We start from the raw sequence: 13,555 nt of genomic DNA on the forward strand, positions 1-13,555 counted from the left end.
TTCCCTCTCTATCTTTTTGCGATGAATCGAGTTTTTCTCTTTGAGGTTTCACTATGTTGGATTGAATATTTTGGATTTGAGAACACTTGATGTATGTCTTGCATATGGATACCCGTGGTGACAATGGGGTATTATATTGAGTCACTTGATATATGTTTTGGTAATCAACTTGCAGATTCCCGTGGTGACATTGGGGTGATCTAAGCACATAGGTTGATACACGTTTTCGTCCTACGTTCTCCGATAGAAACTTTGAAGTGATTCTTTGTCACACGTTGTGGGATAGTTATATGTCAATTATGTTAGCATTGTTGAGAGATTGCACTAGTGAAAGTATGAACCCTATTCTTTGTTTTTAAGCATTGCAATACTGTTTGTGCTCTCTCTTTTTTACTTGCTACCTTGTTGTTTTTATCTATTCAGATTATAAAAATATATTTCTACTGTCCATACTACACTTGTATCACCATCTCTTCGCTGAACTAGTGCACCTATACAATTTGCCATTGTATTGGATGTGTTGGGGGCACAAGAGATTTCTTGTATTTGATTGCGGAGTTGTTTGAGAGAGATCATCTTTATCCTATGCCTCCCACGGATTGATAAACCTTAGGTCATCCACTTGAGGGAAATTTGTTGTTGTCCTACAAAACTCCACGCTTAGAGGCCCAACAGAGTCTACATGAAATAAAAGTTGCATAGTAGACATCATCGGTCCATGTGGCCACCATCCAGAGGACGAGTGACGGAAACCTACGAGCCTGATGATTGCGGCTGTGGCCCGTCCAAGCCCATCTGGCGGTGTCCGTCCTAGGCCGCTTTGGGCGCCCCATGACGCTCTACGGAGAAGACTCTAGAAGCCTTGACTTTCAAGAAAAGGACTTTGTATCCGTGCAGGACTCCTCTCTACCGACGTGGCCGACTAGGACTCTTGTAATCCCAGGCCTCTGGTATATTATATAAGACGTGGTTGGGCTAGTCGATAGAACATAACTATAGACAGACATTGAAAAATCCCAGTACTTTGTACTATTGATACACTCCAATGCAATAAAGCACAAGCATGATATAGGGTTTTATCTCCTCTTGAGAGCCTGAATCTGGGTAAATACCATGTCCTTGTTACCATCATGCCATGTAGCCTAGCTTAGGTACCCGACCGAGGGATCTGCCGAATTTAGCTCCGACACCATCTGAGCGTGGATCGAGCTCAGCCACCAACCCTAGGTTAGGAGGCGCTACCTCCGAACCCGTAGTCGAAGGAGCCACCGGCCGGGCATAAGCCTTCGGCGGCATCAGCGATGACCCCCACGATAGAAATTGAGGAACTGCCAAAGGGAAATGCAACGCACGTGGCAACGCCACTCCTGCACGCCAAGAAATTGTAACATAGTCCATTGGTAGAAATTGTGGGTTTATGCATGTTAAACTCTTTGTTTTGACTTTATCGATAATTTTCACCACCTTTCATCGCCTCAAATTATTAGGTGGTAATAGCATAAGAAAAGTTGAATGACATGGCATGTACTTTAGGCGGTTGGATGCTTTTGGAGGCCTAAGGTGGGGCATTCTCGAGTGGCTGATTTGAGATCTGTGATTGCCAAGGTGATTGTTGTCTGAAATGAAATCTTTGAAAGGTGTATTTTTACTTTCTATTTCTAATATTTCATATGAAGTGAGCTATAGGCCCCGCGAGCATATGTCTCTGTTATGACCAAGGTTTGGCCATGCGAGGGAACATTGTATACGCACTAAAACTTGTTTGAAGATTAGACACCATGGGCAATGTAAGCCTATAACCTTGGAATGTGAACGTAAAATTGAGTGTAGAATTAGATGCTTGTACAATTTGTGATAGATCTCCAAACACATGCTTCATTATCGTATTGTAACTGAAATCTTCCTTCTGGTTAATTAATGACAGTACACCTTTCATCAAATTACATTATTCTATATGCAGTTTGCGGATTATATATGCGCACCCTTGTTATAAGTTAATCAAACGACAAATAATGGACGGTAAAGACCCACTCTTTGAGCATGAATTCGCTTGAATAACCGCCGGTTTACTAGGACCTAGTGACGTGTCAAGTGCCGTAGGAATGAGACGGTTATCCACTTATGACCGTCATCTTTTATTTCTTATAGTGACGGAGAGAAGTTCTAGAATTGAATTTTTTATATTGAAAGTTGGTATTAATCTTAATTTAGTTTACAGAAAAGTAGTTAAGATGCATTTGATTCTTGTAGATCGGTGCCCAAAATAAACATTGTGCGTTACTTAGGATTTTTTAAACCGGCAGAGAGCTGTGGAATTCTCGAATACACATATCAACTCGGTTCATGTATACCCACCTCTATGACTAGAAAAGTACTACCTCGCTCCAAAATAAGTGTTGTGGTTTTAGTTCAAATTTTGGGTACATACTTGAAAACATTTAACTGTCATGATTTCACAATATTCACTGTCTTCTCCTACTTTGATATTGTAGTGTTTGAACTGCATGTTTTTCTTTCCATCCTTAATACATTAATTAGCAACTAAAAAAGTTCCCGCAAAAAAAAACTAGCAACTAAAAAAGGCATAAACTAGCTAATTTCCCCGCATAGCCGTACATTTGATAGGTAATATTTGGATACACATTCATATTTGGGCATATAAATGGCAGATAATTAATGGATGCTTATCTTACTACAATCTAGATGGAAGCCTTTAAATCATGTCACTAATGATCGTATATCGGTATATGGGTAAGTATATGCACTGCTATATACTATATCTCGAGGCTCATATATCATGTGTATACCTGTGAATGTTTGACATTCTGAATTTGAATAATTAGATCCAATTAATGTACGCTAAAAATATTATTCCAATTTCAGGTAACGGTAAGCTTGGATCAGGCATTGGGTTCTGATGCCAAGCTGCCTATAGATACAGGAGGGCTAGCCTCGTTGTGATCACCCAATCATCGTTCTTTCCTGCACATCCATTAACCCAGAAGGCAACCTAGCTAGACTAGCTCTCTGAGTTGAAACTCCGGCGGCCGGCGACCACCGTGCAAAGATATTCCACGGCTAGCTAGCTCGTGGGTCCTCTCATCCTGGTAAGCAACTATACATATATTCCCTCCGTTCACAAATATATGATGTTTTGGATATTTCAATATAGACTACATACGAAATGAGTGAATAAAGACAGTAAAATGCATCTATATACATTTGAATCGAAAAAATAAAATATCTTATATTTGTGAACGGACGGAGTATAAAAGAAAATTACTCTAGCTTTTTTTAAGCTAGCATCTAGGGGTCACTTAATTGTGCTCGTCCTGAATCCTCTCATCATATGCTTGTGATTTTTTTTTTCTAGATCCAGTTTGTGATTTTGTTTTAGAGAACAAACAATTAAATATTGTTACCCGCAAAATAATTAACCATGGTTTAATTTTTATTCTATGTACGTATAACTGAAGCGAGCAAACATCATCATATGGTGGTCAGCATCCGATTAAAACATGGAGTTCGAAAGTTTAAACTAACATCATGCATGTGAACTCAAGCTGGTTGATTTTAGATCTGACCATCTACATGTTATCATATGATAGAATGGTATTCGCGAAGTGCTGAAAAAGTTATGTTTTTGTTGTAGATCTAGATCTGCCGGCTTGCTGCTAGCAAACCTTTTTTGTTCATGATTATTTAGTGTAGAACAAGTTGAGAAATAAGGATGTACGGTCATCTATTCTTCGATGATTAGTTATATTAGTCACGTTTTTTGAAAAAAAAATCTCTCTCATTGTGATAGTGTATTCAAAATTATCATGGCACAATTTGTACTACTTCGTGTTGGACCTTATTAGAACTCATATATTTGGTGAATTCGGACTTGAATATATATATTCAACTTATGTACAGTTGGATGGGTGTCGTAGGTACTACAAACCATTACACATTGTGTATGTGATGGTGCGGCATCCCATGCATTAGTACAATCCATGATCTGCCACCGAGTCCCTAGTATGCACATCTTGCCAAGCTTGCTTCATAGTAGACGATATATCAGTCACTCCTTTTATCTTAGCAATGTTCTTGGAGTTGTTTAGCGCATGGTTTACTTGCACATCAAATTACTTTGTGCTGCTGTTCACCTATATTAATCTAATTTATTGTTTGTGTATGCCAATTTACAAGGTTGTACATATGTATATATGTATTTTCCCTCTGTATAGAGAGAAGTCTGTAACTGTAAATTGCCAACGATTAGAATTGCCATTGAAAAACGTCAGGACCGGAGTGCCCACGCACCTGATCGTGTGGCACTTATCATTTAGTTAAATTACCTATGCATGCACGTTCTTCTCTAAGTGAATAACAGTAACCATGGGTTGCCTCGTTTGTTCCATAAGCAGCTGCTGTTCAATGGAGTGCAAGGGCGTGAATACCCAGTCCCCCAAGCCCAAGGTTGTTTTCGTGCTTGGAGCCACGGCCACCGGCAAGTCCAAGCTCGCCATCTCCCTTGCCAAGCGCTTCGGCGGCGAGGTCATCAACTCCGACAAGATCCAGGTGTACGACGGCGTGCCCATACTCTCCAACAAGGTCACCCAGGAGGAGACCGCCGGCGTGCCGCACCACCTCCTGGGCGGCGTGCATCCCGACGCCGACTTCACCGCCGAGGACTTCCGCCGCGAGGCCGAGGCCGCCATCTCCCTCGTCCTCTCCGCGGGCCACCTCCCCGTCGTCGCCGGCGGGTCCAACACCTACATCGAGGCGCTGGTGGAGGCCGACGGCGCCGCGTTCCGCGCCGCCCACGACTGCCTCTTCCTCTGGCTCGACGCCGCGCCGGGGATGATGGAGTGGTACACCGGCCTGCGCGTCGACGACATGGTGCGGCGCGGCCTGGTGGACGAGACGCGCGCCGCCTTCGAGGAGGGCGCCGACTACACCCGCGGCGTGCGTCGCGCCATCGGCCTGCCCGAGATGCACGAGTACCTGCGGGCGGAGCGGGAGGGCGCCGTCGGCGAGGCCGAGATGGCGGCCATGCTCGAGCGCGCCGTGCGCGAGATCAAGGCCAACACGTTCGGCCTCGTCCTCCAGCAGGCGGTCAAGATCCGCCGCCTCGGCACGCTCGAAGGCTGGGACGTCCGGCGCGTCGACGCCACCGCCGTCTTTGCGGCCATGGCCGAGGGCTTGGGCGGCCACAAGGAGGTCTGGGAGTCGACCGTGTGGAAACCGTGCCAAGAGATGGTGCGCCTCTTCCTCGGTGTGGGAAGCCCTACTTTCCACGCTCCAGCTGCTACCCTGCCAACTGATCTGGAGGTGGATGAGGCCATGGCTGGGCTTTCCCAACGTGGTGTCTCTGTTATCCCTGCTGCTGCAGTCGGCGACGATGATGGCAGTGTCGTCCTGACCCCGCCAGCACTGCACGAGCATGAGAATGAAGGATCCTAGAACAACGGTGCTGCCTGCGTTGTACTCAATGGCACCGACGTCGTGGACAAAGATCCTGCCTGCCGTGCCTGCGACAGCGGCGATGGTGGAAGCAATGCCGGCGTTGCTGAGGCTGCTCCGGCAGCAGCTGGAGCTACGTCGAACGACACAGCCTAAGTTGTAAGCTAGGAGCATGCATGCATGCATGGCTTAATTGCCGGCTTTGGCGCACTCCATGGTCGTGCTTTAGAGCGTACTCCTCCACAGTCGGTTGCATGCAAGCATGGGAGATAGTGATACAAGTCTCATCAGCTTAAGCTATTTTTACTGTTTAATTTAAGGTTTATCTCTTGCTTTCTGAATTATTATGAAACATCGCATGACTATGATGATTGAATTTAAAGACATTTGTGTTGTTGTTATTATTATATATATGTTCAATTTAGTAATTTGCTTGAAAATTAAATTTGGTTCAATCGATTTGTTTTTTTTTTTGAGTGGTAAACCAACGCTTTATTATGGCGAAGCCGAACGGTTTACAGGAATTACAAACTGGTCATGGGGTACTCTCAACCACAAATGGCGACCAACATCTAAAGAAGATGAAAATTTAGCTAAATTATGAGCATCAGTGTTCCCTGCCCGTCCTTCAAAAATAAACTCACAGCTTCTGAAACTCCTCGCCCGGGCACGAATCTCCTTGATGATAGCACTATATGGACCTTCGGTGCCGTTATTGATGTCCGCCACCACAGTCTTATTATCACATGCGATGATAATGTGCTCAAGTGACAAATCCAGCGCTAGATTCAGCGCTTCTCGACAAGCTAGCGCCTCAAGCGTCGCTGGGTCAGAAATATCTGAAAAGGACATAGCCGACGACCCCAAGTAGAGGCCATGGTGGTCTCGGCAGAGTGCCGCAGCTGCACCGCTCCTACCGTTCCTCGCCTGGCCTCCATCAACTTGTATCTTCACCACTCCCACAGCAGGGGCCAACCACGTACTAGTATGCCTTACTCCCGAGCTAGTCATAGCCGCATTTTGTACAACACACACTGGGGTCTTCAGAGATTCTAGTTCAGAGATGAAGCTAGTCACAAATGCATGTGTAGCATGAGGGCTCTGTAGGACTCCCTCATGGATAGCTTTACGCCTTGCCGACCATATTGCCCACAAAGTCACGACCAGCTTGACCATGCTAGCTTGTGGTAAATCATTAAACATAGAGAATAACCAGCGCTTAGCATTTAGCTCTGTAGTAGCCTGAATATAATCAACAACGTCATCATCTACTAGAGCCCAGACACACCGGGCAACAGAACACTGCATCAGTGAATGTCGCCAGCTATCCTGCATCCCACATAGCTGACATTTGTCATCATCGGACATATGCCTCGTGTGTCGAACATCTTCGGTGGGAATGGAATGTTTAGCTAGCCTCCAAAGGAAATTTCTAACCTTCCCCGGCACTTGGACAGACCACAGCGATGTCCAAGATTTGGCTTCCGCTTCATAGTTAGACATGCCTGCATTACCCTCAAGCCAATCCTCCCTTCGCCTTTTAGTGTCTGCCAACATTCGGTAAGCTGAACGGACTGTGAAATTTCCATTCTTTTCTAAGCTCCAAGCCCAAAAATCATCCATCCTTGAGGTGCACAAGGGGATAGTCAGTATAGCATTAGTATCTGATGCCAAGAAAGTTTGGTCCAGTGCTGCTCTATTCCATGTGGCTGATGTGTTATTGATTAGTTCACTCACCAGAATCGGTGGGTTGGCCGAGAGGCATGCCAACGGTCGCATAGTAGCGTACCTTGGGATCCAGTTGTCGGCCCATATCCTCGTAGCTGATCCATCCCCCATCCTCCTGATAATGCCTTGACAAAGCACATCCCTTCCTCCTAAAACTGCTCGCCATACTTGCGACGGCCTGCTCCCCAGCTCAGCTGTAAGGATTGTGCCATTTGGAAAATATACTGCCTTCAAAATCTGGGCACAAAAAGATGTCGGGTGCTGCAAAATTCGCCACGATTGTCTTGCCAGGAGTGCAAGATTAAAAAGCTCGAAATCTCTAAAACCAAGGCCTCCCATGAATTTTGGTTGGGTCATAGCCTTCCAAGATACCCATGCCGGTTTTCTTTTCCCCTCTTTGCTTCCCCACCAGAATTGCCGAATGAGTTTATTAAGATGCTCGCATAATCCCCTTGGCAGTTTAAAACAAGACATGGAATATACCGGTACTGCTTGTGCAACTGATTTAACCAGCACTTCCTTGCCCGCCATAGATAATGTTTTCTCAATCCACCCTTTAACTTTGCTCCATAATCTGTCTTTCAGATATTTAAAAGCTCCAAACTTCGAACTCCCCACATCCGAGGGCATACCAAGGTACTTGTCATTAAGTGTTTCATTGGGGACATTCAGAATACCTTTTATCTCTTCCTTAAGATTTGATGGGCACCTCTTGCTAAAGAAAATAGTCGATTTTGCTGCATTTATTCTCTGTCCTGACGCTTGGCAATATGTTTCCAACAGGTTTGACACCTCTGTCGCCCCTCCACCAGATATTTTGAAGAACAACAGGCTATCATCTGCGAATAAAAGGTGATTAACAGGTGGTGCTGAAGGCGCCACTTGGATCCCCCCAAGTTGAGATGACTCACTTAAATTTTTCAAGAGGCCAGAAAGGCCCTCCGCTGCCAACAAAAACAGGTAAGGGGAGATTGGATCTCCCTGACGGATACCTCTGCTAGGTTTAAATTCTTGTAGCTTCTTCCCATTGAATAACACAGAATAAGATACTGAGCTCACCAGATCCATAACGATGTTCACCCATCTTGAAGAAAAACCCAACTTTAACATGATGGCTCTCAGGTAATCCCATTCCACCCTGTCATACGCCTTCATCATATCTAACTTGAGAGCACAATGCCGATGCTTAACTGCTCTATTCCGTTTCATAAAATGTAAACATTCATATGCCACAATAATATTGTCTGTGATCAAACGGCCCGGCACAAAGGCAGACTGTTCGGAAGAAATAATCTCCGGAAGAACTAGCTTCAAACGGTTAGCTATAACTTTGGAAGCAATTTTATAAAACACGTTGCAAAGGCTTATCGGGTGAAACTGTGAGAGCAAAGATGGATTTTTTACCTTTGGTATAAGAACCAGGTAAGTCTGATTAATGCTTTCTGCACTTTCACATCCTTCAATAATCTTAAGAACAGCAGCAGTCACCTCGGTTCCACAAACGCCCCAATGCTTTTGGAAGAAGTGCGCTGGGAACCCATCTGGCCCCGGAGACTTCGTAGGGAACATCTGGTACAAAGCCTTTTTTACTTCCTCCTCAGTGTACCTGGCGTCCAACATCGTACGCATTTCATCTGTCACTTTCTCAGGTACCGAGTCTAATACTGCCTGCATATTTGTACATCCTTCCGACGTGTACAGGTTTGAATAAAATTCAGTCGTCATCGCTTCCAGCTCGCATGCTTCTTCAACCATCTGCCCGTCTTCCCTAGTCAGGGATGTGATCCTGTTCTTCCTTCTTCGCATCGAGGCCCGCTGCTGAAAGTATTTTGTGTTTTTATCACCATATGTGAGCCAATCCACCCTCGATCTTTGTCTTTGGAGGATTTCCTCTCTCTGGTATAACTCCACCAGTCGGTCTGTCACCTTAATCTCCAAATGGCTTGGGCCAGTTCGGCCCGGAATATTCTTTAGAGCTTCAAGTTGCCGAACCAGCTGTTTTATCTCTCGCTTCACACTTCCAAAAGTCAATCTGTCCCAGTTGGACAAGTGTTCTCCCAAACTTTGTAACTTCTGCTAGACCTCGCCTACAGAAGAGCAGCTCGGCCTGCTGCTCCAACTTCTCTCCAGCGACGGAATAAGGTCTTGGTGTCGTTCCCACATCACTTCGTATCTGAACATTCTTGGTGGCTTGTTACCAGCTTCCTGTTGCATAAGCTTTAGAACAATCGGACCATGATCCGAACTCGCTGCTATAGCATTCTCGACCTCTGCAAATGGAAATATTGAGCTCCAGTCGGCATTAGCAACAGCTCTATCCAAGCGCACCCTCGTGAAAGTCCCTCGTGCAACTCTTTTTCAAAAGTCCACCTACGTCCAGTATAGCCCAGATCCGCTAGGCCACATATATCCAATGAATCACGAAATCCATCCATTTGGCCCTGCCCCCTTAAATTAACTCCTTCGTGTTCAGCTTGAGTGAGAACTTCGTTAAAGTCACCAAGTGCTAACCATGGAAGATTGGAAGCACCAGCTATAGAGCTTAGAGTGTCCCAAGTCCTCTGACGATGAGCTACTTGTGCTTCTCCATATACGCACGTCAACCTCCAAGGTGTAGGCCCCAAGCCTCCTACACTTGCATCAATATGATATCGCGAGTAACCATTAATCTCTAACTTTATTGCAACATTCCAGAAGATTACAAGGCCACCACTCCTACCAGAGCTACCAACAGCAAAAGATATATCAAAACCAAAAGATTGTGCTAAAATTTCAGCGCGTGCACTAGGTAACTCGCGAGTATACACATAAATACTACCCCATCCATTCCTAAATATAGGACATTTTGGCAGTTCAAAACAGAGGGAGTATACAATATGTGTCAAAATTGCACTATTATATAAATATTTCTCGCATATTATAAAAAGTGCAGTTACAGTGCAATTTTTTTTTTGTGAAATAATTATAGTGCAAAGTTGTTTGCAAGTTTTTGAAACTTCATTATTTTGAATTTGTTTTAGTATTTATTTTATTTTCTTTATAATTTAAGGGTAATACCAGTGCGACAAAAGTGTTCCTTCTTAGATTTTTTTTTGCAAAAAAATATTATATGCATATTCTTGTCAATTAAAAACCTACAATTTATATGTAAATTGTGTGCAAGTTTGCGCCGAAAGCCTCCGCAGTCGCTTGCGCTGCGTTCCAAGATGCGCCAAGATACATACATTGATCTACATGACTTACAACCCTGCATGCTAAGCTAACCAATCAACTATTTATGCATACGTCCTGCTTTGGCGGTGCCATGCAAAACTCATGTGCACTGGGGCATAAGCGATGTGTGCATTGCAACTGCAGAAAGACGAACTGTCTAGTAATGCAATACCTTGCTTTAGTTCAGCTATATATAAGAGCAGCAAAGAGTTTGCATTAGAAGACCCAATCATCCCCTGAAGACTATCACGCAATGGGTTTGTGATACAGATCATTGTGATAGATCAGATAAGATGCAGTAAGGCACCACAGTCAATGGATACAGTTTTTTTTTTTTTTGAACAACAGAAGGCGCACGAAGCGCCAAACTTTTCATCAGCTCAGTAACAACGTACAACATGGATTACAAACCCCTGAAACTGAAAATTAGAGAGAAGAGAAACTACAGGGCATAACATATTCCTGTGAGCTGAGGCAAAGCAACATATGTCAGGTTCAACATCTGATCTAAGAACCTGATGAGCTACATTATGAGCAATTCCATTTATCTCTCTAGGAATGTGAAACACCTGTGATTGAAGATCTGAAGAGTAGTGGAAGAAATCAGCCAAAGTTTTCCTGATAGACCAAGGAGTAGAAGGCTCCGAAATCCTTCTGCTTGCCGCAACCGAAGCCAAAGAAAGACAATCTGTGAGAAATGTAGGCTGGGTAATGTGAAGACGGTTGGCCACCTGTGCAGCAAAAAGAAGGGCAAGAGCTTCAGCTTGCAAAGGTGTTCTTGTGATGGATGTGGACGCCTGAAGCTGCAAATTTATTTCAATGTGATCGCGTTGCAAAGAAAGATAGACTCCAACTCCAGTAGCTGCTGATCCCTACATTAAACCTGGAATATTTTTACATTTGAAAGCAGCATCAGAATAAACTTTGGAACCTATAATAAGAAGATCAGATTTAAGTGTATGACCCTGCAAAGGAATTTGGTTAGTAGGAGTTGAAGACCGGATGGGAGCCTGAGGCTGTAATTGTTGAGAGATATTAAGAAGATCATTAGATTCAGAAGACAAAGAATTTGCAACAATATTAACATGGTGAGGGAGAGCCTTTTTCCTGTCAAAAAGATAGTCGTTTCTTGCTTTCCAAAGGCACCACATAAAGTTGAGAATGTTTGAAACAGAAGCATGTGGATGGTTCATGTTGATTAAAGCAAGAATAATGTTGTGCATATTGGAATAACTCTGAACTAAAACATCTGATCTAAATATACCAAGGATGGCCGAACCAAGCTGCTCTAGCAAAATCACAAAGAAAAAAGAGGTGAATCGCATTCTCCTGTTGGCCACATCTGTAGCAAAGTTCAGAAATATGTATAGAAAAACGACCAGCCCTCAAACCTATGGGAAGAGCTTTCCGAATAAGTCTCCAAGCAAATGTTTGGACTCTGGGAATCATAAGCTTTTGCTTCCAAATGATCTTGAGAAGATTTTTAACCTGCAAGGATACTTGAGAAGGGACATTCCTCGGATTTGCATGAATATCCTGCAAACACAATTGATAAGCAGATTTGGAAGAACAAATTCCATCATGTAAAGCTCTTTCCAAGATGAATAAGTTTTCTGCAGCAATGGTAACCAGCTACACAGTTCTTCTCCGGTATTCTAGACACTTGCGAGAAATACGTCGGAGGCTGGTTTGGATTACCGTTTCTGTCTCAGATACGCTTGTAAAAAATACAGGTACAGAAACGCTTGTAAAAATCCGACTGGTTTGGATTACCGTTTCTGTCTCAGATACGCTTGTAAAAAATACAGGTACAGAAACGCTTGTAAAAAAATACAGGTCGCCGCTCGTCGTTTTGTTTCCGGCTGGATATCTGTTCATGGCCAGTAAGTTACACGTGTAGAATAAATACATGCATATTGGAACACACCGCATCCAAGCGCGGAATGTTCAAGAGTATACTTAGGCACTCTGGATAAATTTCCAGTGAGATAAATGTAAGACATCTGCCAAAGAACAGATGATTTACACATCGATACAAGAATCATGATATGACATTGTGGATACCATTATTATTTGAACAAAAAATCAATTATATAGCTAAACCATGACATGACTATCAGCATGACACTGTCACTCAATGCAAGTGGAAAGATCGAGTTCTTTTTTTTTCTTTTGCGATGGGAAAGATTCAAGTGCTGAGCAACACACAGATTTGTCGCTTACGTAGATTCCGGCCGGACAACCTTCATTGAATTTGCATCGTTGGGCAGTATTTATTTCCATTTCAAGAGGCGGGTAAGATTCAGATCTCATAGGTGTTTCTTCTGATTATATCTTGCAAGGCAAAAGGGAACTATTTCTACTTGCAGTAAGCTCTGCTCCGTCTCTATGGTCTCTAATGTGCAGGGACAGTTCCGAAATATGCCATACACCATCAGCACAAGCAAATTGCTCAAAGAATTGTGAATAAGTTTGGTCTAATGAAAAACTAATCCTACTGCTATCAGTGCCATTCTTCAGGGCACTCCCGAGCTCAGATACTACCAAGTCACTGGGAACAGAAGTTTAGACCCAAACCTGGACATAGTACCAAACAGTACTCCTATTATAAGAAGGAAGCATGATCATGTTAAACAACTTTACAAGCCTATAACGGCAAGAAGAAAGTATCAAAGACAGTGATCATTACAAACCTGCCTGATAACTTCCCTCGGTACTCAGATGATGCTATTCATAGCTCTCTATGGATGGATGTTTTCATGTCCAGGGGTTAAATACACTAGGCCATGATAACAAATGATGTCAGAACAAATCTGAACTACTCCATACACCTCTAAAACTGTGGCAAATAAATCATTATATCAGGTAGCAGAAACAGAAATCTGCTATCCTGTGTGACTATTCATATGCAGAAGTTGTCGAACCACTTATTTTTTTGCAGCTTAGAACATAACAATGGACATGATGAAATGATTGATAAATTGAATGAAATGTTGAAGTAGACATCAAATTCTACCACAAAATGGCTAAATCCAATCTTGTACGAGCTGCAATATGAACAGTAACTCAGCTGAAGCTTAGGTAGCTATGAACCAAGTTTTCTATGTAACCATAGTTCCAGCAACATACATAATGAAGCCTTTTTCACTTATCTTAGACACAA

At 43.4% G+C, this 13,555-nt stretch overlaps 1 pseudogene; it reads left to right on the forward strand.

Moving 5' to 3' along the window:
• Nucleotides 1–4,422: 4,422 nt before the first annotated feature.
• On the forward strand, nucleotides 4,423–5,858 carry LOC109784340 (adenylate isopentenyltransferase 5, chloroplastic-like; annotated as a pseudogene).
• The last annotated feature ends 7,697 nt before the right edge of the window (nucleotides 5,859–13,555 follow it).

The sequence above is a fragment of the Aegilops tauschii genome, chromosome 1 (assembly GCF_002575655.3).
Source record: "Aegilops tauschii subsp. strangulata cultivar AL8/78 chromosome 1, Aet v6.0, whole genome shotgun sequence".
Lineage (NCBI taxonomy): Eukaryota > Viridiplantae > Streptophyta > Magnoliopsida > Poales > Poaceae > Aegilops > Aegilops tauschii.